The 22,255-nt window shown below is 39.0% G+C and overlaps 1 pseudogene; it reads left to right on the forward strand.

Moving 5' to 3' along the window:
- The first annotated feature begins 1,379 nt into the window (after positions 1-1,379).
- LOC122055260 lies at positions 1,380-8,034 on the forward strand (annotated as a pseudogene).
- Positions 8,035-22,255: the final 14,221 nt, after the last annotated feature.

Consider the following 22,255-nt stretch of genomic DNA (forward strand, 5'->3'; position numbering starts at 1 on the left):
GGACCGATATCGGGGCAGGCGTTGCTCCCGCTTGAATTCCGGTCGGGCCCCCATTTTGCCCCCATTTCGCCTGTTGCTCCGGTCGGTCCGCTCAGCTGTGCTATCCGCTCAGCTTGAGCCTTCTGTTTCTGTTGTTCCACGAGCTTAGCTGCTCTTGCCTCAATTAGAGCGTCGGGCCTCTCCTGGGAGAGCATCACGGTGTGAGGTCATCCAGCCTCGTCCATCTATTCCGCTCGGATACAGGCGCGTTCCCACAGACGGCGCCAATTTGATCCTGTCTGAGTCGCTGAATCGACGGACGCTGGGCACGTGACGCTCTCCTCTATCTCCGACCAGCTGCACAGACCTCCGGCGAACCTGCACAGAAGTCGGGCCGGGGAGGAGTCCCCGGCGACGACCCTCCGACGCTCAAGTCAGGCAAGAAGAAGACGATGAAATAGCTCCGAAGATCAGAGTTTTCATACCTCCGGCGAAGTCTGCGGGCTCTTATATAGAGCTCTGAGGAGGCTGATGCACATACACCGAGGCACACACGTGTCCTCAGCCCATACCCAGTATGGGCTTGTCAGAGGAGCTTGCCTGACCCCTTATTGCTACAGTCCGAGCACGTCTCTGATGGGACAGCATAATCTTCTGATGAGATAGCATAATCTTCTGTCTTGTCATTCTAGCCCTTCTGTTTCCGCACCGAGCGGCATGCCGCTCGGCAGTCCCATCACGTCCGACCGGACTAAGGTATACGTCCGTTCGGGGTATTCCTGGTCATGTGCTCTGGACTGTTCGCAGTGTTGATACTTTATTCCTTCGGCCGAGCGGGCCATCCGCTCGGCACTACTATACTGTTCATCATGAGCGTCGGAACCCCGACTTCCCGCCGGGGTGTATTGCTTCCGCTCGGAAGCTTCAGCCGGTCGTCACCATCATTATCCGCTCGGCCAAGCTTCTGGTTGGCCTTTTACCTTTCGACCTCCACGTGACGTTGACTCTACTAAATGGGGACTCCCATTCTTACTGTCGGATCAATATTAATTATGTTTTAATCAAAAATATTATAATAGTGCTAAAAGAGAGAAATTAGGCATAAAACACTCTTTGATATAAAAATAAAAAATCCCTTTTAATTTAATTTATTTTATTTTCTACCTTGTTTATTTACTTATTAAAAATGGAGGAGTAAAATGTTAATAAATGAGCTATAAAATAATGGTAACAGAGTAGTAGAATAAAGGGTGATTTGTAAAATGTAATTAAGTGTGGGGCGAAATAAAATATCCCCTCATCTCTCTCTCTCTCTCTCTCTCTCTCTCTCTCTCTGCTTAAAATTACACTACGAAAAAAAAAAAAAAAAAAAAAGGAGGAAACAAAAGCAGAGTTTTGATGGATGCTCGAAAATAAAAAGGCGTACTTGGACACTCTCTTCTCAAACGAAGCGCCGTCAAGCTCTCTCCTCGGAGCACGCACTCGATCGGAGCGAGGAGAGGGTCGGCATTCAATTGCTCCTCCCGAGCTCACGAATCTGTTGTCGCGGGATGCTGCTTTCGCTTCCTAAATGTTCGTCCTGCGCCTGAGATCCCGGAGCGCGGCGCTGGTTCGCGGCGGCGGGGCGCTGAGCTACCTGGGGTTCAAGATGAAGCCTTTTGGGAGGTGGAGCTCGCTCTAGGTTCTTCTCGTTTCAGCTGTCAGCTTGTTTGGGAAGTCCGAGGCCGAGATCGGGGCGGACGTTGATGTTTGGTGAACGAAAGGAGCTGCTTTTGGTGCTTGGGTAGCTGTCGGTGCTGGTTCGGGCCGAGAAGGGAGTTCCTGAGGTGAGATCTGGGGTGGCTTGTATTTAGTACTTTTCTGCCGATGTCCTCCCTCCCCCTTCGAATTCTTAGCTGGCTTTTGAGATTTTGTAGAGTTTCTTTCCTTTCTGAAGCTCGGTTTTGGGTTTCTTGTTGATGCTTTTCGTTCTCAAATTCTTCGTTGGTAGGGTTCAAATTGGTTTGTTTGGTTGAGTTAGCTACTGCGATTTTTCGTTTGCTTGTTTTATGGTTCATTGACCTTGTTCTGTCGTCTGTCGTCTGAGAACCTGGACGAATTATTTTGACGTTGATTGGACAATAAAGAATGATTTTTTGCTTGCAACTTTGTTGAACCGAGAGGCGCAGGATCTCTTGAAAATTAAATAGAAGGGTTAAAATCTGTTTCTTGCTGAGAAATTGCAAATCTTTTTAGCGAGAGCTTACATAGTTAAATTGCTGGACTAAAAATGTTGAATTATAACTTTTTTGGAACTTGGATCGGCTTTGGAAAATTTTTCTCATTTCCTCTCTCCAGAAGATTGAACTTGTTATTCTATTTTGATTTGTTTCTTTTCCATATAGTCTCAGATCGGTAGATTCCATGTCAATTAAAAACATTTGGTGATGATGAAAGAATGATAGTGATAATGTTTTGCAGAGTTGAACATAATCATAGAGATACTTTGTTGTGTGAAAGAGAAAGGAAATTCTTGCTATTCAAGTTCCTTTTCTCAAAAATGTTTTTTGTGGAACTTCAGGACTAGAGTTGCAATTTTTTGGTTCCAGTCGTTGCAGTCTCTCCATTAAATAAGAAGATGAAACTCTCACCATCAGGTCTTGGAAATCAGCAGCAAGATGGTGAGTTCTATTGCATTTTTGTTGATTAGCTTAAAATGTTCACCGTATCAAGATATATATGCATTTTTGTTGTACTTAATCAATGATTATAATAAATTTTCATCATTAGTGATCTAAGTTCCCCTTCTAATTTTTTGCTATTAATCCTTCAATGTAAATGAATCTCATTGAGCATTGCTAACTGTGCTAGTTAACACTGCTGGGTCAATGTGTGGTTTATTAGAAGGATTAATAAAGTAATAATGCAGTTTGTAATTTTAATAAATCTTTCTCCTCCCAGAAGACTTTGTTAAATGTGGCTTTTCAAGATCCCAAACTGTAGTCATTTTTGCAAAACAATATTATTCCTAAATCCATCTGTTTGGAAGTGACATTTGACAAATATGTGTTTTCATCAACAAAAAGAAAAAAGAAAAAAGAAAAAGAAAAGGATATTGACTACTAATTAAGTTAAGACTTAGACATAATTCCATTATTTTTGTATGCAGCTTTGAAAATTTGGAAAACCATGAGCCATTTAGTGTATGTAAACAGTAGTTTTGCTTCTTCCAACCTTCACAGTGACTCAACCACTACATTTTGATGGCAATGATGATTCTCCCATCATTTATATATAATTTCTTCATTTTAACTGTATAATGTGTTAATCATGTAGTTCAAGACACAGAAGAACAAATTTGCTTGAATTCAGAGTTATGGCATGCTTGTGCCGGACCACTAGTTTCATTGCCTCTTGTTGGAAGTCGTGTAGTCTATTTCCCACAAGGCCACAGTGAACAGGTAAGCAGTTTTACTCATTTCCCAGTTGTTTTAAACAGTTGGCAGTCAGCAGTGTAACAATTATCCCTGTGAATCTTTTTTCTTGCTTGTATTTGATTATTTAGCTCGGATTGTTTGGATAAGGCCATTCTTTGTTTTTCTTGGCATGCTGTTTAATCTGGTTATCTCATCAGGTAGCTGCATCTACCAATAAGGAAATTGACTCCCTTCCTAGCTACCAAAGTTTGCCACCTCAGTTGGTTTGTCAGCTTCATAATGTTACTATGCATGTAAGTTTCACTCAGATATTTTTAATTCTCTCTCTTAATTTCACGATCATTTACATACTCATCAGTGTGCATTTTCTACAGGCAGACAAAGAGACAGATGAAGTTTATGCCCAGATGACATTGCAACCATTAAATCCAGTAATCACTTTATCTGTGCTCTCAATGCCTTATTTTGCTGCGACATCCTTTGATTCTCATTGCAACATTTAAATTTGTTCTGTAGCAAGAGCAAAAAGATCCCTATCTACCTGCTGAATTGGGTACTCCGAGCAAACAGCCAACTAATTACTTCTGTAAGACGCTAACCGCAAGTGACACCAGTACACATGGTGGATTCTCTGTTCCTCGTCGAGCAGCAGAAAAAGTGTTTCCTCCATTGGTAAATCTAGCTTGCTAGCAGAAGTTTGAATTGCCATTTAATCGACAAAAATCAATGGCATTTTCTCGCTGATCTGTAGTTGACTAGTATATATCATGATCCTCCTCTTCACCAACAAGCCTTTTTAGTCCCAACTATTTGAAGACTACCACATGGAACTTGTCCCTTGATTGAACTCTGTTCAAGGCTCTATATCCCATCCTAATTAAACTATATTACTGTTGTAGGACTTTTCACAGCAGCCTCCTTGTCAAGAGTTGATTGCAAGGGATCTCCATGGTAATGAGTGGAAGTTCCGCCACATATTCCGAGGTATGTGAATGTCTTGCCTCTATTTGCATTTCTTGATGGTGCTGATGCGTGATAGTCAATAAGATATTCATAGGTGCCGAGGTTGGATTTACTATTTGGTAGAACATGCCATTATGAGTTTGAGTTATGCCATCTCACAGAACTTTCAATGTTCTTGCTGTGGTAGTTTAACATTTCTAGTCAGGTCTAGCATGTGATATAAAATCTTCAACCGAGGGTATGGTCATGGTTCTGATGCAGGTCAGCCAAAGAGACATCTTCTTACAACAGGATGGAGTGTCTTTGTGAGTGCAAAGAGACTTGTTGCAGGGGATTCTGTTCTTTTCACATGGTGCTTCTCCAATTAACAATTTGTGCATTGTTAACAGATTTTTTTAAAAAAAATTATAAATATTGAATTTTTCCCGCCCCTGATATAATAGGAATGACAACAATCAGTTACTTCTGGGAATTCGGCGTGCTAATAGACCACAAACAGTTTTGCCCTCATCTGTTTTGTCTAGTGACAGCATGCACATAGGACTTCTTGCCGCAGCTGCTCATGCTGCTGCCACAAACAGTAGATTTACTATATTCTATAATCCAAGGTGAATAAGACATATCTTAAAGATCTATCTTTTCTGGTCATTTGATTAATCAGAAATTTTTATCTTTTTCAGGGCAAGCCCTTCTGAATTTGTCATTCCACTTGCTAAGTATGTTAAAGCAGTTTATCACACCCGTATTTCTGTGGGTATGCGTTTCCGGATGCTTTTTGAGACAGAAGAGTCAAGCGTTCGAAGGTAGCTTCATATGCAGCCTCTATTTTAGTGATTTGTTTGTCGAGCATTTCCTCTGCACTTCCATGATCATGTTGATGCTTCGTTGTTTATAATTTTCTTATTGTTCTCTTTCATGACTTAAGATGGTTACTTCTTTAATTTAACAGATACATGGGCACAATTACAGGAATTAGTGATCTTGATCCTGTCAATTGGCCAAATTCACACTGGCGATCTGTTAAGGTAAAAATTTACACAATAATCAGATTTACTTTGCCTAAGGAAAATTCTGGGTAATTTCTTTCTGCATAGAAATTCTTTTTGAAACCAATTTCTTGAAGATACGAACAACTCTAATCATCCTGCTTATGCCATCTGGGTTTCATTAATCCAGGTTGGCTGGGATGAATCAACTGCTGGTCAGAGGCAGCCAAGGGTTTCACTCTGGGAAATTGAGCCTCTGACAACTTTTCCAATGTATCCGCCTCCCTTTCCCTTTAGGCTTAAGCGTCCATGGCCAACCGGATTGCCCTCACTTCCAGGTACAATTGCTAATGTTATATCCTTTATGAAGAGATTGTCATTCCACTCACTAATATTTCGATAATTAAGTGGAAAAGAGGATGGTATCAGTCTGAATTCATCTCTAATGTGCCTCTGACATGCAGGAAGTCCTGCATTTCAGTCACTGAACTTTCAGGGTATGGGTGTTACACCATGGATGCAAATGCAGCCACGGTTTGATACTCAAATGCTTGGTCTGCAATCTGACATGTACCAGACAGCGGCTGCAGCGGCACTTCACGAAACTAGGAGCATGGACACTACAAAGCATCCGCCACCTCAGATGCTGCACTTCCAGCAAACTCCAAACAGTACTAGCAGATCATCCCCGATACTAGCCAGTCAGGTTCTACAGACTGGACAACCACAACTTCATCAAACCTTCCATCAAAATATTCAGATAAACCCGGTGCTAGGTCAGTCTCAATCTGAGTATTTTCAGCATCAGCTGCCACAAGTATACTCTCTTGGCGAGCAGCAGCAACCACAAGAAATTCTGCAGCAACAAATCCCAGAGCAGCAGCAAACTTTACATCATCAACTGCAACAGAAGAAATTGTTACCTAATCATGAGCAGAATTCTAATGGTGTACCTTCCTTTCCTCAACTAATGAATGAGTTGCAGTCTCCATCTGCAGCACTGCAAAATGTTTCTCCATTTTTGCAGACTCAGAACTTTACCGACTCGAATTGTAGCAGCGTCCCAACCTCTACTGTCTCCCCATTGCATAATATTTTGCAACAATTATCTCCTGAAGCAGCATCGAATCTACTTGCATGGGCGAGAAGCAACCAGATAATAAGTTCTAGGCCTACTCAATGGTCATCGAAGAGATTAGCAGTCGAATCAATGCTACCGCTCCCTGCTGGAGATCAATCTGTCATGCCTCAGGTAGAACAATTAGGTGTGACACAAAATAGCCTTTCTCAGCATTCTGTTGCATTGCCACCATTTCCTGGAAGGGAGTGCATGGTGGATCAAGATGGTAACGTTGAGACCCAGAGCCATCACTTGTTTGGTGTTAACATCGATTCCTCATCACTTTTGGTGCAGAATGGTATGACAGCCCCAAGTAATACTAGCACTGGGACTGATTCATTGAACATGCATTATGATTTTTCACTGAATCATTCATTGTCTGGTTCACATGGAGATGAACCTGGATATTTGCCATCTCCTGAAAATACAGATCCAATCAATGCAAAAGGTGGAACCTTTGTAAAGGTCAGTAACCTATCATTCTATGAAATTAATGTCGCCTTGCTCTGCGTTTTGTAGTTTGATGTTCTAAAGCTCTCTTTTAAAAAAGTGGATTTCAAATGTTCAGTGTTATTACAATGTTCTACAGCTGGATTTTAGATAAAAAGTTGAAAACCAAAATACTAATTTGTATTTCTTAGTTGTTAAAGACTGGATTGCATTCATGTCAGTCACAGAGTTTCAATTTCAATGATCAATACATTGGTTAGTAAATTTATCTCCTTGTAAATGAGAATGAGAAAGGTCTGCTACATCCAATTGATTGTTAAATAGTTTATGACTTACCAATTGTTTGATACTTTGATTAATACTACGTGCTTACATAGAATGAAAGGTCATTAACTATTTAGTTCAAACATGCTCATAAACTGATTAGTTTGATTTACCGGTGCAGATTTGTAAATCAGGATCCTATGGAAGATCGCTAGACATTACCAGATTTAGCAGCTACCACGAGCTCCGTAGGGAGCTGGAATGTTTATTTGGCCTTGAAGGCCAGTTGGAAGACCCTTTGAGATCAGGCTGGCAGCTTGTATTTGTCGACAGGGAGGATGACATTCTTCTTGTCGGCGATGATCCTTGGCAGTAAGTTCTCTACAATTTTGTGGTTACTTTTTCATATGGCAATTTTCTAATCATTGTTGACTTTCTTTCACGAGTTCATCCATTTCTATAAAATCCTCTGACTATACTTGTGCATCCATCAGTGAGTTCATGAGCAACGTATCGTGCATACAGATCCTTTCACCTCAGGAAGTGCAGCAGATGGGAAAACAAACTACCAATTTCCTCAACTCCACCCCCACCAAAAGGGTTTCGAACAATAGCTGCGACGACTACATAAAGCACCAGGATTCAAGGAACCTCAGCTCCACCACCACCAGAATCGCATCCGTCGGATCGCTCAAATACTGAAAGAAAAACAGTTGTCAATCTTTTTTTATCACACATTCATGCCGCCCTAAGTGCTCAACTCAAGTAGCTCTTAAATTTACTTAATTTATGCGTGTCTAATAATTGTATCATATGATTTCCGTCTCATAGTATTGATGCATAATCCCTTCTACTAGTTTTGCAGAATCTAATTGTTGTCTCCTGTTAATGAGTATCAAAATTACAACCATATTATTCTTCAGGTTTAGCTCCTCTGCCTTATCTTTAGCCATTGGCATGTGGAGCTGGACCACAAAGTATGTTTCTTCAGTCCTTTCCCATGTGATTGGGTCCATGTCTGAGTGCTGGAATTTGCACTCATTAAATTATACTCTGCATCACTGATCCCCACACTCACTTCTGTCCTTTTCATGAGAACAGTGATTCATTGATTGAGTTGTTTTTCTTCTCTTTCTTTCTTTGGATTCAGTCGTTCTTGTGCTTTTACTTCAAGTGGCAATGGAGGAGCCCACCATCTTGTGCATTGTGGTTGACTGTATCATCATCATCATCATTATCGCATAAAGAGAGGTGAGCATGTGGCCTCCATTAAGACACCAGCTGCTAGCTTCGCTTTCATAGATGTCTGTCTATCAGCAGCATCTTTTTTTCTCCATGGCATGGCATCTCATCTTCTTTCTTTCACCTTCTTGGTGATTTCATGGCCCTTCCAAATCCTTGACTGGGGCCACCAGAGAGGCCTCTCAGAGCTCATACCTTTTCTCAGTTTCATGCTCTGCTGCAGCAACAATGGTGGTGGTGATGGTGGTGGTGGTGCTGCTGCTGCTCAATCTGGGCAATTTTCTCAGGCTTCTGATGGCAGTGTGGAATCAGAGTACTGTGCACTCCGTGGAGATTTCTTCTGAATCTTCTTACAAAAAAAAATGTTTCCTTTTGCTTTCTTAAATAGAGGATGAGTTAGGACAGCTGATGGTGTAGATGTTCTTGTTGCCAACACAGTCATCAAAATCTCAGTTAAATCAAAATGATCCATGAAATTTATTTATTTTGAAAATTCAATTCAGCTAATATGAAAGTTCAGTTTATATATATATATATATATATATATATATATATATATATATATATATATATATATATAATGGTGGCAAAAGATAAATACGTTTGTCCTTGTCAATCCGTCCCAATATTAATACGGAGGAGGTAAATTATGAGCTGCCATTAGTGTTTGGAATAATGACTAACACGTAAAAGAGGTATTTATCTTGATTTTATCGAAATTTGAACCTCAAAAATAATTATTTATGCTCCTTGATCAAATATATTTGTTTGCTTTAGCTTCACAATGAACACCAATTTATCTCATTGTCTGTCATTTTAATTAAAACATACTAATACTCATTCTTTCCCTCCAAATTTTCAGTGACGCCTTCTATCCTAAACTATTGATGACCATGACCATCGAATTCGTCGACTTTGAAAGTTAAAATCTCTCCTTTTTAAATAAAAAAGTCTAAAATAAGGTATCATTCTTTCTAAATTTAGTACTATTTAACTAGAATTTAGTATATTTTTTATCTCACTGAGTCGTGTTTAATTGAATAGAAAATATACTCGATTCTAATTAAATAATGCTGAATTTAAGAGAAATTATATATCATTTTAGACTTTTTTTTTTACCTTCTGTTTCCTCACAGTAGATCGATTGATTGACAATCGATTCTTAATTAATAAAATATACTTGATTCTAGTTAAATGAGGTTGAATTTAAGAGAAAGTATACATCATTTTAGACTTTTTATACTTTATATTTCTTCACAACAAACCGATTGATTGTTGATCGATTCTTGATCTATCAAAGTAATCCAATTTATAGAAAATATGCTAAATTCTAATTAAATGATACTGAATTTAAAAAAAATTATATCACATTTTAAATTTTTTATACTTAAAAAAATGAGAACAATTAGATACATGGGTGTCTATTAGGGAGTTGAAGTAAGAAAATATTTAATTAAATTTCCCTTATTCGATTCTGTCTTAGTTAAAAAATTCAAATTTTAATTAAATTGATTAAATAGCAGTGTCAGTACAGTAGTCATCGACTGATGATACTGGTGATCCATAAGTCAAGCATAATAAATGTAGGAATCGACGGGCGCAATCGATTGTTGACATAGCAATTGAGTGTTGATAAAAAGTTCCATTAATTCGATAATTATTAAATTAATTAATTTTATATTAGTTTAATTTATTTGATTTTAATGATAAATTTTATATTAGTTTAATTTGTAATGAAACAGTACGCGTGCACTTTAAAGAGAAATTATACTGCAAAATTTGAATGTCTTTTCATTCATTGGAAGTAATTTAATTTTGTTGTTTCTTTTTAAACCGAGAAAAAGAAACCGAGTGAACACCGTTTAGTTTATTTTAAGTTCGAAAGCTTGAACAATATGATCCCTAGCAAAAATTATAGTGTTAGATTGAATACTTGATGGCTATCATATTTAATATAAAACAAATGCATTTATTAAATTTGATAAAATTTAAAAGTTATATTGAATTTGAAAAAAAAAACAAAAACAAATACTCCAAAAGATTGGACTATATTGATAAATTAAGCTTTGAAAAGAACACATTCATTTAATGTTTTTATAAAAATGGAAAATATAAACATAATAAATAAGAAGCAAAGCTGTTTTGTTTTTATAAAAGGTTACTCAATTGACATTGAGTCTTTATTTAATAGATTTAAAAATAATTTAGTTTGAAAAATAATCTAAATAGATTATTTTAAAACATTTTTATAGATGTTTTTTTGTTAGAGTAAATCAATTGAAAGCTACATTTTTAGAAATTACATATTCATCAAATATTGTGTTAAGGAATGAATTATTGATTTTTCTCCAGAAAATTATTTTTCTTAAATCAAATTTTATTTCCTCAAAGTAACAAATATAATATAACTCTGTCCATGATAAATTACCGAGAGTTATATTAGATTATGTTGTTAACCCGCATTAAACTAAAGTAAATGTTTAATAAATTAATTTATTCTGCTAATAATAGATTATTCTTCAAAAGGAAGACATTGTAAGATCTAATTGTAATATCTCAGCAGGGACTACTATTTCTCTATACCTCAGGTGTAGTATCAAATATACAAGAGATAGCGTTATAGGGTCCGACTGTAACGTATCGACAAGGACCACTATATCTTCATGAGAATTTGGATGTGATGTTAAATAGGCAAGAGTTCTCATAGCATATATTTCTTACCCGAGCCGACATAGGGGTTTTCAAGGTGGGGCTAAAGCACAGGGCCCCACCTTTGGCGGATCCTATTTTTAAAAAATATATATATATATATATATTTTTAGTAAAAGTTAATAAAATATATTCATTAGAAAAAAATTTAAAAGATGTAATTATAAATTTTAAAATATTATGATTTTTTTTTTATAAAGGTGCCCCCAAAAAAGAGAAAAATATGCACGAGAGTAGACGAGTCTTTTTTTATTTCTACCATAAATCCTAATCTTCCGGAATCCACTTTTGTTCATCCTCAAACTCTTCGCCCACACCGATAGCCATCATATAGCGTCATCATTGTCGCATCATCGCGTCACCGTTGTCGCATCGTCACATCGCCGTTGTCACATCATCGCGTCACCGCCCTCCCCCAGATACTATACAGTAGTGCACACATTTAAACCCTTCGATTTAAATGAAATTTTCATACTTGAATTAAAGGAGGGGGTTTTTTTTTTTTGCACCAGGTCTTTTAAAGTCTAGGACGACCCTGTTTATGTCGGAGTAAAAAATGGAAATATAAGAGGGTGCATAGGTTATGAGTTTGGAACAAGAAATAAAAAGGGAAAATTATATTGAATTTTGTGATAGCATATGATCTTATACTAGCTAATATACTTTTTAAGAAAAACTACTACAAAATGAACCTAAGGTATTACTTTGGGAGCAACACTTCAATAAGTATTGTCATATATCAAATTTTAGAAAAAACATGCAATACTTTCAAATAAGCGTTGCATTATAATTAAAATGCAACACATTTTTTAGAAGTGTTGCACTTGTTATTATAAAAAAGCAAACTTTTTAGAAGTATTGTAATAGAAATACATAAGTTATAATCAAAACCCTAAGTTTGATTTCTCCCCTCCCGATTTCTTTCCATTTCCCCCATTCCTCTTCCTCTTTCCCCGATTAATCGCCACCGCCTCCCTCTCGCATCGCCCTCTCGTCGTCGGCCGAGTGAGAACCGTCGCCACCCTATCTCTTCCACTTCACTCCATACCCTAGCCTCCCAATCTACCGGAGCCAACCACTCTCTCTCGCAGATCTGCTGCCCCTCTCGTCCAAGCGTCTCTGCAATCGTAACCACCACGAGCACGAAACATTGTCGTGCTCGCTTCTATCTCGCCACCGCGAGCAGATCTCGACGCTCACCGTCGCCATTGTTCCAGCGGAGTAGATGCCCCTTCTCCTATTTATACGACTACAACACTAGTCCATGGTCGGCCACCTACAGCTATAATCCTCTTCGTAGTCACCCCAACCATTCCACAGTTTGGGCCATCTCCGTTGATACTCCGGCCAGTTGTAGGGTTTTCCGCCTGAACGCTGGAGCTACCATCGGAGAAAGAATCGTTGTTTTACTATCGATGAAGGTAAATTTGGGATTAGATCAAATTTGCTCAATTTGTTAACATGAATCTGAACATTCATTTGCATCATTGTTGGATCAACTAAGTATTTATTTGATTAACAAGCTAATTGGGGGTGCTAACCTTAAGGATTGAGATTTGAAATGGAAGGTAACGGCTGTGAATGAAATTGAGGTTAATTGATTGATTGTTTAGATTGATTAATTCATGTTTATAGGTCAATGCAATTGGATTAACTCGGGCAATTTAATTTGACCAATGTTAATTGTATTTATCTCGAATTGGTGGATTAGATTGGATAACATTGCACCCTTGCATTAGTGTTTCTACCAAGATTAGGGTCATATTAGAGTTTCAAAATGTTTTACGAATCAAGAATCAAATCCATCAACAACTTTGATATACAATGCATTTAATTATTTTGGGTTCAAAAAATGTTTTGTATGTTTTAAATACTGTTTAATTTTTTGTAAGTTATTTGCACCTAACCTCGTTATCCGAGATTATTGAGTTTGGTCATTTGGTTATGTTCTAGTCTACTGTTCAAGACTTGAAGACTCAGTTGAGACCGCCATCAATGTAGGTATGACTCATGAGCATCTGCCTTTTTCTATATAAACTAAGTTAGCTATCAATTTTAGATAATGCGTGTGCTATTGATCTGTCCCCCCCCCTAAAAGTTCATCAATTGTTAATTGCCCTGCCACTTACTTCATAAGATGCATTGTATTCCCAATAATAATTTTCTAAAGTACCTTAGTCAAGTGTCACCCTGCATTGATCCTTTTTTTCTCATTATCAGGAAACATGTAAATAATTAAACTTATCACATACTCAGATTTACATCAAGTAATATGCCAGGGAATCTTAGCATAACTGGTTCATTCAGACATTGATAAATGGACGGTTACTATCACAACATTCCCTTAAGTTTCATGGTGGTGGAATTTTGGAAGTAATTCAGTTTCCATTTGTTTTTTTTTCCTTTCTTGATTTAATTCAATTATCATCCATGTATGTATCTTGATGATCTCACATCTTTTATGTAGGTGTTGCCCACTCGGAATATTTATATCTTGAAGGTATCGTCAGTTTTAGCAATTTAACTTTTTATCTTATCTTGATGATCTCAAATATTTTATGTACGTATATTTTTGTTTAATTGATATTGGGTCATTGTTTCTTAAGGTACTCATTGATGGTTTGTGCATGCACTTTTATTGATGTTTCCTTGTCAAAATTTATTTATTTATATTTTTCTATGTCCATAGTACATCCAAAAGAGGTAAACTAACTACATCATGCCTTCTGCATGTTTCAAGCAAGGAAACTTTCAAAAAACCCATTCTTTTGCCCACTATTTCTTATCATAAACAAGCACCAACATCGAAACTATTCTAGTTTATTTGGTGAACATGTCAATATGTTTGTCAGGTTTTTCCTTAGTTCTCACTTTTTTTTGCTTAATCTTCCACATTTTTTGAGGCAAGCAAAGAGTTTGTGATCTGATTCCACTGTTGAAACTTTAGTAGCATAGGCATGCTCCTCCTCCCCTGCTCGTGCTTGCAAATTTATATGGTTTTGGCAATAATTAACTTGCCAGTACTTTTGGAGATTCCTACTTTTGCATAAGGCTGATAAATTTCAAATGACTTGTAGGAATGGTAAACTCAAAATTTGAAAAGTGTCATGCCTTGACAGCTTTTGAAGTACTGAAGAACTTTTTTTTTCTAGGTTGAGCTCCATGTAAGTTCTCCCTTTCGTTATTTAGTTAAAAGGCTTTTCCTGTTCTTATAGTCTTGAGTTGTTGATTTTTTTTAAAAAAAATTCTTAATAGTCTGTTCTTGGTTTTAATATGTGCAATATTAATGTCCAGTTTAATAATGATTTGCTTATCTTTCTAGCCTCTTAATGGACTTGTAGCTAAAGACACTTCGGATGATTTTATTATTTATGTGTAGTCTCTTCTATAGGTGTGGATGGTTAACCAAACTTATCTATGGGTTTTTGATTTGTTTTTGTTTCAATAATTTCTTCTCAAGATTAAACTGGTAACCATATTTATCAATTTATTTATGTGGTTCTCCCATTTTCTTTTTCAAGATTCAACTAATGACTAGAACTGATCTGCATGTGTAAATATGTTGTGTAGCTTTACTGATTAAAGATCTTTCTTGAAACTGAACAAGTATATTTATTTTCATTGGCAGAACTGAATTATTTCTTTATATATTCTTTATGTTGTGTAACTTTACTGATTAATGTGTGTTGTGTTGTTTTTAGTTTTCATGCTAGCAGGAAAAATTTAGATGTCTTTTTTGGTGGGCACGTTCAATGTATGGACAAATGCCTTTTGGGGGATTAATGAAGTCGACCACACATTGCCATTTGTTGGCTTTTTATAAATATGTAGTTGCCTTTTTTTTGGGATTCATGAAGGTATTAATTGATGGCTTTTGTATAGTGCTTTAGTTGGCTATATATTGTTAGATGTCAGTGTTGGGACCAAATATGTAGCTAGAGGGGGTGAATAGCTCGGCGCGATCTCGTGCTCGTCGTTGCTTGCTTCTTGCGATGATGTGCAGCGAAAAATACAAGAACATAAATACAACAACGCTAACTCGAGGATTTACTTGGTATCCACCTCACAGGAGGTGACTAATCCAAGGATCCATACACTCACGCACCCTCACTAATAAAAACCCTCCTTTACGGTAACTACTGAAGGCGAAGAAGCCTTACCAGCTCTCAGTACAAGAAGAAGGAAAGGGAAAACAAGATACAAGAAAAAGCTTACAAGTTTGCACACGAAACCCTAACCCTAACTTCTTCCTCGCCTCTTGACTTGGACGTGCACCAGCACAAGCCTCCAAGAACCTTCAAGAACTGGCGTGAGAACTATGGAGAAGTGGTTGGATTCGCTGTGAGGATCGGAGATGAAAGCCGTGGAAGTTCTCCCGAGAGAAGCGCTCGCAAACAGCTATATCCTGCGCCAATGGTCAGATCCCGATCGATTGGATTGCTCCCAATCGATCGGGGAGGCTTTGGATTGATCGGTTGATCGATCCAGAGCGCCTCTGTGCTCTCGGGAATTGCCTAGATCGATCGGCTGATCGATCCAGGGTTTATCGTGCGAATCGCACTTCCCAATCGATCGGCTGATCGATTGGAGGCTCTCAATCGATCAGCTGATCGATTGGGAGGCTTTCTGTTCGCGCGACACTTCTCCCCAATCGATCCACTGATCGATTGGGAGGAGTCTTGTCGCGGGGACTCTCCCAATCGATCAGCCGATCGATTGGCTCAGCCCTTGTTATTGCCCAAATATAAGTCCAAAGTCCCCTAAACCAACATCCGGTCAACCATGACCTGTTGGTACATCATACCTAGCATCAGGTCACCCTTGACCTGCTAGGACTCCCTCAACAAGTGTTCAGTCAATCCCTTTGACCCACTTGGACTTTTCTCCTCGTGCCAAGTGTCCGGTCATCCTTGACCCACTTGGACTTATTTTCACCAGGTGTCCGATCAACCTTGATCCACCTGGATTTCCCGTGCCAAGTATCCGGTCAATCCCTTTGACCTACTTGGGTTTCCCAACACCAGATGTCTGATCAAACTTGATCCATCTGGATTTCCTGTGCCTGACTTCACTCACCAGGACTTTCCTTCTGCCTAGTTTCACTCACTAGGACTTTCCTTCAGATTAGCTTCACTCACTAGGACTTTCCTTCTGCTTAGCTTTATTCACTAGGACTTCTCATTTGCCTGACTTCACTCACCAGGACTTTCCATACTGCCTAGCTTCACTCACTAGGTCTTTCACCTGGCTTCACTCACCAGGATTTTCCAGCTGCCCGGCTTCACTCACCAGGACTTTCACCTAGCTTCACTCACTAGGACTTTCCAGTCAAGTATCCAGTCAACCTTGACCTACTTGACTCTCCTTTACAATCTAACCACTTGAACAATTGCACCTGCAATCTCCATGTCTTGTCTCCATGTATTGTCAAACATCAAAACCCAAACATCAAGACTTGAGCTTGACCCGATTCAAGTTCAGTTAATCATGTCAACCTTGACCTAGGGAATATTGCACCAACAGTCAGTTGTTAGGTTTTTGTAAAATTCTTAAGCAGAATATAGTGTGGTATAACTTTTGCAATACAATGATTATATTTTGAATAATCTATTTTGTACAAATGTGTTTGAATGGATAATAAAATTGCATTATCAATAATATATTGGTGTAAAAATAAGTGTTGCTATTAATGGGTAAAAGTGTTACATTTTAAAAATAAAACGCAAATATAAGTGTTGCATATGTATCAATAAGTGATGTGTTTAAGAGGAGAAAATTTTAATAAAAAGTGATGCATTTAATGAAAAAAGTGTTCCATTATTGGGTTTAAAAAATTATAAAAAGTGTTGCTATTTGATCCAGTGGTAAGGACGGGGGGCCCTCGTTGGCGGGAGGTCAACGACACGTGGAGGCTAATGGTCAAGAGGGTCAACCCCAAGGTCGGGCCGAGCGGATAGAGGTCACGCCGAGTGGACTGGTGGGCCAACCAAGCATCCGCCCGACCAAACAGCCGGCCATGGGTCTCCCAGGCCGGACGAAAGACATCCCGACCAGGGGTCGGGTTTCCGATGCTCAAGGTAAAAGAGTCTCTGGGCCGGGTGGACAGGTTGCTCGACCGAGCCGCAGGATAATAAGGCGCAATTCTATCCGAGCACATGAGCAGAGCTTCCCGGAGGCCATGAGCGCCGAGCGGCTGGTCCGCTCGGCCCGAGAACAGGTAAGAGCGCTAGGAGACAAAAAGGACAACTGATAATTTCGTCCTCGAGACACCTGCCACCGACAAACAGCATAGTCGGCAGTCGGAGCGGACAGAGAATCGTATGGTGGAAGCTTCCACCATCACATCCGGGATATGCTCAGACAATTGCGGAATGACGTCAGACATGCTTTTCTGACACAACCCTACTGAGGTATATTTGGGGAAGCATGCGTGCATCGAGAAGCGTGCTCGCGCCTCCCAGGGGTCCTATATAAGGACCCCCAGACTACGACGGAGGTATGTAATTCTCATCACTGTAGCCACAGTAACGATGTCTTGTTCTTCTTCTTCTTCGCTGCCTGACTTGAGCATCGGAGGGTCGTCGCCGGGAAACCCCTCCCGGCTCGGCTTCTTTGCAGGTCCGCCAGAGATCCACATCACCAGCCGAAGACAGCGGAGAGCACCACATCCCCAACGTCCATCGACTCAGTGCTCGGACAGGATCACTATTAATAGTAAAAAGTGTTAAAATTGCTTAAGAGTAACAAAAAAATAAGTGTTGTCGTTGGAAGAAAAGAGTGTTGCATATAGAGAAGTATTGCCTTTGCTATATATCACGAAAGTTCAAGAAAGTGTTGCATAAAATGACAAAAGCGTTGCATTATATCTAACATGACAGGACTTGATAAGATAGAATGAAAAGTATTACCTTAGGCATAATGCAACATTTATATGACCAAAAACAACACTTTATGAGTGATTTCTTAGCCTTAGTTTGTAGTAGTGAAAAGAGAAGAACATTTGGTCATATTCAAAAGTGAGAATAATAAATCACAAGTTAAATTTCTTATGGCTAGGAAAAGGAATAGAAAATTTTATTAAAATTGCAATGTCATCTTTGGAGAAAGCTTAACTATCTAATAAAGGTTAGTAGTATTGGATATATACCTCAATCATAGTATCAATAGAAAAAAAAAAACATACACGACTTCTAGAAATAAGTGGTGGACGTTAAAGGATATAAAGTAAAATATATCTAAGGAGAAGAAAAGAGTACAAGCATTAGGTGAAATATACGATAATTCTAATATAACATGAGATAAGATGATATCAAAAGTTGAAAATAACAGTTGAGAGTGTACTTGGTGCGTGAAAGGAGCATGCACCACCAAAACAAGAAATCTTAGTGGTGGAATGAAAAAGTATAAGAGAAATTAAAACAAAAACGAACAACCTATATATGGAATTTATATATTTGTAAGAATGAGGAAAACTTAATCAAGAAAGAGACTTAAAAAATCAGTGAACGAAGCAAAAAATAAAACTTTTGAATGTTTATATCAAAAATTAGAAAAGATATTTATAGAATAGCTAAAGTGAGAGAGAGGAATACAAGAGATATTATCCAAATAAGATGTATTAAAAATGAATACAATAAGGTATTAGTAATAATGGAGACATATAAGAGTGGCCGAAGAGATATTTTTATCAATTTTTTAATAAAAATTTAGATGACCAATTTGTAGGATCGAAAAGAATTTAGATATCTCCACAATTGCATGATATTGTCCACTTTGGGCCTAAGCCCTCATGGTTTTGCTCTTGGGCTCTCCCCAAAAGGCCTCATTCAAATGGAGATATCTTTTCTCTTATAAACCCATGATCTTTCCCATGTGTTCCAATATGGGACTATGTTTGCAACCTTGCAACCCCAACAATCCCCCCCCTCAAACAAAGGACCATATGCTTCCCACGTCCGATCCTCGACCCACCAGGTTTTCCTGCCCCTCGGTCCACCCGACCTACTAGGACTTCCTGCCTGGCGTTTGGTCCTCTTGATCCGAACATAGGAGCCCCTACTTTCTTTGTTCGAGGTCAATATTGTACCTGTTGGTGCAACCTTAGGTCAAGGTTGACCTGGTTGACCCGACTCGAGTTGACCTGACTCGAGTTGTATTTTGATGTTTGACGAAAACAGAAGAGTTGTATGTTGATGGAAGATTGTTAGTGCAACCTTGGTCAAGGTTGACCTGGTTGACCCGAGGTGAGTTGACCTGACTCGGAAAAGTCCAAGCAGGGAGTTTGGCACGGGAAAAGTCCAAGTATGGAGACTTGGCACGGAGAAGTCCAAGTATGGAAACTTGGCATGGGAAGTCGGAGAGGGCTCGGTAGCTCGTTCTCTGGACCGGATGGAAGTCAGAGAGGGCTCGGTAGCTCGTTCTCCGGACTGAGGTCAGAGAGGGCTCGGGAGCTCGTTCTCTGGACCGGATGGAAGTCGGAGAGGGCTCGGTAGCTCGTTCTCTGGACCGGATGTGAAAGTGAAAGTCCTGGTGAGTGAAGCCAGGCAGTGGGAAAAGTCCCGGTGAGTGAAGCCAGGCAATGGGAAAGTCCTGGTGAGTGAAGCCAGGCAGTTGGAAAGTCCTGGTGAGTGAAGGCAGGTGAAAATCCTAGTAAGTGAAGCTAGGTGAAAGTCCTGGTGAGTGAAGCCGGGCAAGGGAAAATCCAGATGGATCAAGGGTGATCGGACATCTGGTGTTGAGAGGGTCAAGTAGGTCAAGGGAGTGACCGGATACTTGACACGAAGAGAAAAGTCCAAGTGGGTCAAAGGGATTGACCGGACACTTGGTGGTGAGTCTTAGCAGGTCAAGGGAGTGACCAGATGCTAAGCATGAGATACCAATAGGTCAAAGTTGACCGGATATTGGTTTGGAAGGCGTGGAACTTGGTTTGGGCAAAAACCAAGCTCTGGATCGGTCTACAGACCGATCCAGTGATACGTTTGTGTATCTGATTGGTCTGGTGACCAATCAGATAACAAACAGAAGGTGATCATGGTTCTGTGGGCTTACTGATCGGTCTGGGGACCGATCAGCATGGAGCCTGATCGGTCCCCGAGACCGATCAGGGACGCTACCACCTAAGGTGGGATCGGTCCAGGGACCGATCAGATTCCACACAGAGAGTTGGGAAACTCTCTGTGAAGCCTTCTGATCGGTCTGGGGACCGATCAGCACAGGGCCTGATCGGTCCCCACGACCGATCAGGCAAGGCCCAGACCGATCAGCACAGGGCCTGACGGTTAGGTTCTGCGTCTTCTGTCTTCGTTGCAGGTTCTTCGCAGGCACAGGTAATATAAAGAGGTCGAGGGCTACAGGGCTGAGTGTCTCTCTTCTTCCTCTCCTTCTTCTAGCTTGCTGCTGCTTGCGATCTGAGCTTTGTTTGAGCTCTCCCCAGTAAGCTTCGTGTGAGCTTCCAGTCGACGGTCAGCTGCTGCTGTTGTCCGAGAAGTTGTTGCTTCACAGGCAGTCGACGAGAAGGCGAGTTAGTGTTTGTACATTGTTCTTGTCTTTCTACTTGTATTTCTTGTACACCTTCTTGTTGTTGCAAGTTATTGTGGCGAGGTTTCTCCACCCACAAGGAGTATATATTATCCGGTTCTCCGGGGACTCATCCACCGACGGATTGATAGGCTTCGTCCACCTTACGGACACGCCGAGGAGTAGGAGTATCATCTCCGAACCTCGTTACATCGATTTGTTTGAGGTTTGTCTTCTTTCCCTTTCGTTTCTGTGTTTATTTTCCCCTTTCTAATCGTGATCATCGGTCCTATCAGTACCCACATGGCTCAATCAGACCATAGCTCTTGTGCACAGTCGGTGGTTAAACCTTTTGGCAGTCCGTGCTCTGATACCAATTGTAGGATCGAAAAGAATTTAGATATCTCCACAATTGCATGATATTGTCCACTTTGGGCCTAAGCCCTCATGGTTTTGCTCTTGGGCTCTCCCCAAAAGGCCTCATTCAAATGGAGATATCTTTTCTCTTATAAACCCATGATCTTTCCCATGTGTTCCAATATGGGACTATGTTTGCAACCTTGCAACCCCAACACAATTTAACTTAGATAATTTAAGTTGATCAAATGAGTATAGAAATTTAAATTTTTATTATTGAATTTAAATTAAACTTGAGAAGTAAAATAAGTTTTAAATAGGATGCAAAATAGAAAATCTATTAGACCAGATGATATTATAATAGAAGTATGAAAATACTTAGGAAAATAAGGTATTAATGACTTAAAAAATTATTTAATATGATATTGAAAATTAAAAGATTATCTGATCAATTAAAGGTAAGTACTCTAGTTTTCCTATATAAGAACAAGGGAGGCGTATAAAATTGTACAAACTATAAGAGTATTAAACTAATAAGTCATATCATAAAACTTTGAAAAAAAATAATAGAAAAAAGATTAAAGAAGGAGATTATAGTGATCAAAAATCAATTTGGATTCATGCTTGGAAGGTCGACAATAGAAGTTATATATCTTTTTAGACAATTAATTAAAAAGTACCAAGAGTAAAAGCAAGATCTACACATGGTATTCATTGATTAAAAAAAAATTATGATAGAGTCTCAAGAGAAATTATATGAAGAATTCTAGAAAAGAAAGATATCAGTGTAATATATATTGAACTATTAAGGATATGTATGGAGATGTAACGACCAGAGTGAAGACTTCAGGCGGATTAACTGAAGTATCTCTAATAAATATATGATTACATCAACTCTAAGTCTCTATCTTTTTATATTTATCATGGACAAACTCACTAGACACATTTAAGACACAGTACCATAGTTCATGTTGTTTGTAAATGATATTATTTTGGTAGATGAGACACATGAATAAGTAAATGCTAAACTAGAATTTTGATGGGAAACACTATAAGTGAAAGGTTTTAGGCCTAGTAAAGACAGAAAACATAGGATTTAAGTTAGCAATATTAGACGTAATGAAATAATTGTTAAGATAGGAGATAACGAGTTGTCTAGAACTGAGAACTTTAAGGGAGCGTTTGGTTTGTATTTTTCATGTTGTTTTCTATTTTCATTTTCTGAGAAAATGGAAAACGCATTTGGTTTGCAT

This window comes from Zingiber officinale, chromosome 1B (assembly GCF_018446385.1).
Source record: "Zingiber officinale cultivar Zhangliang chromosome 1B, Zo_v1.1, whole genome shotgun sequence".
Classification (NCBI taxonomy): domain Eukaryota; kingdom Viridiplantae; phylum Streptophyta; class Magnoliopsida; order Zingiberales; family Zingiberaceae; genus Zingiber; species Zingiber officinale.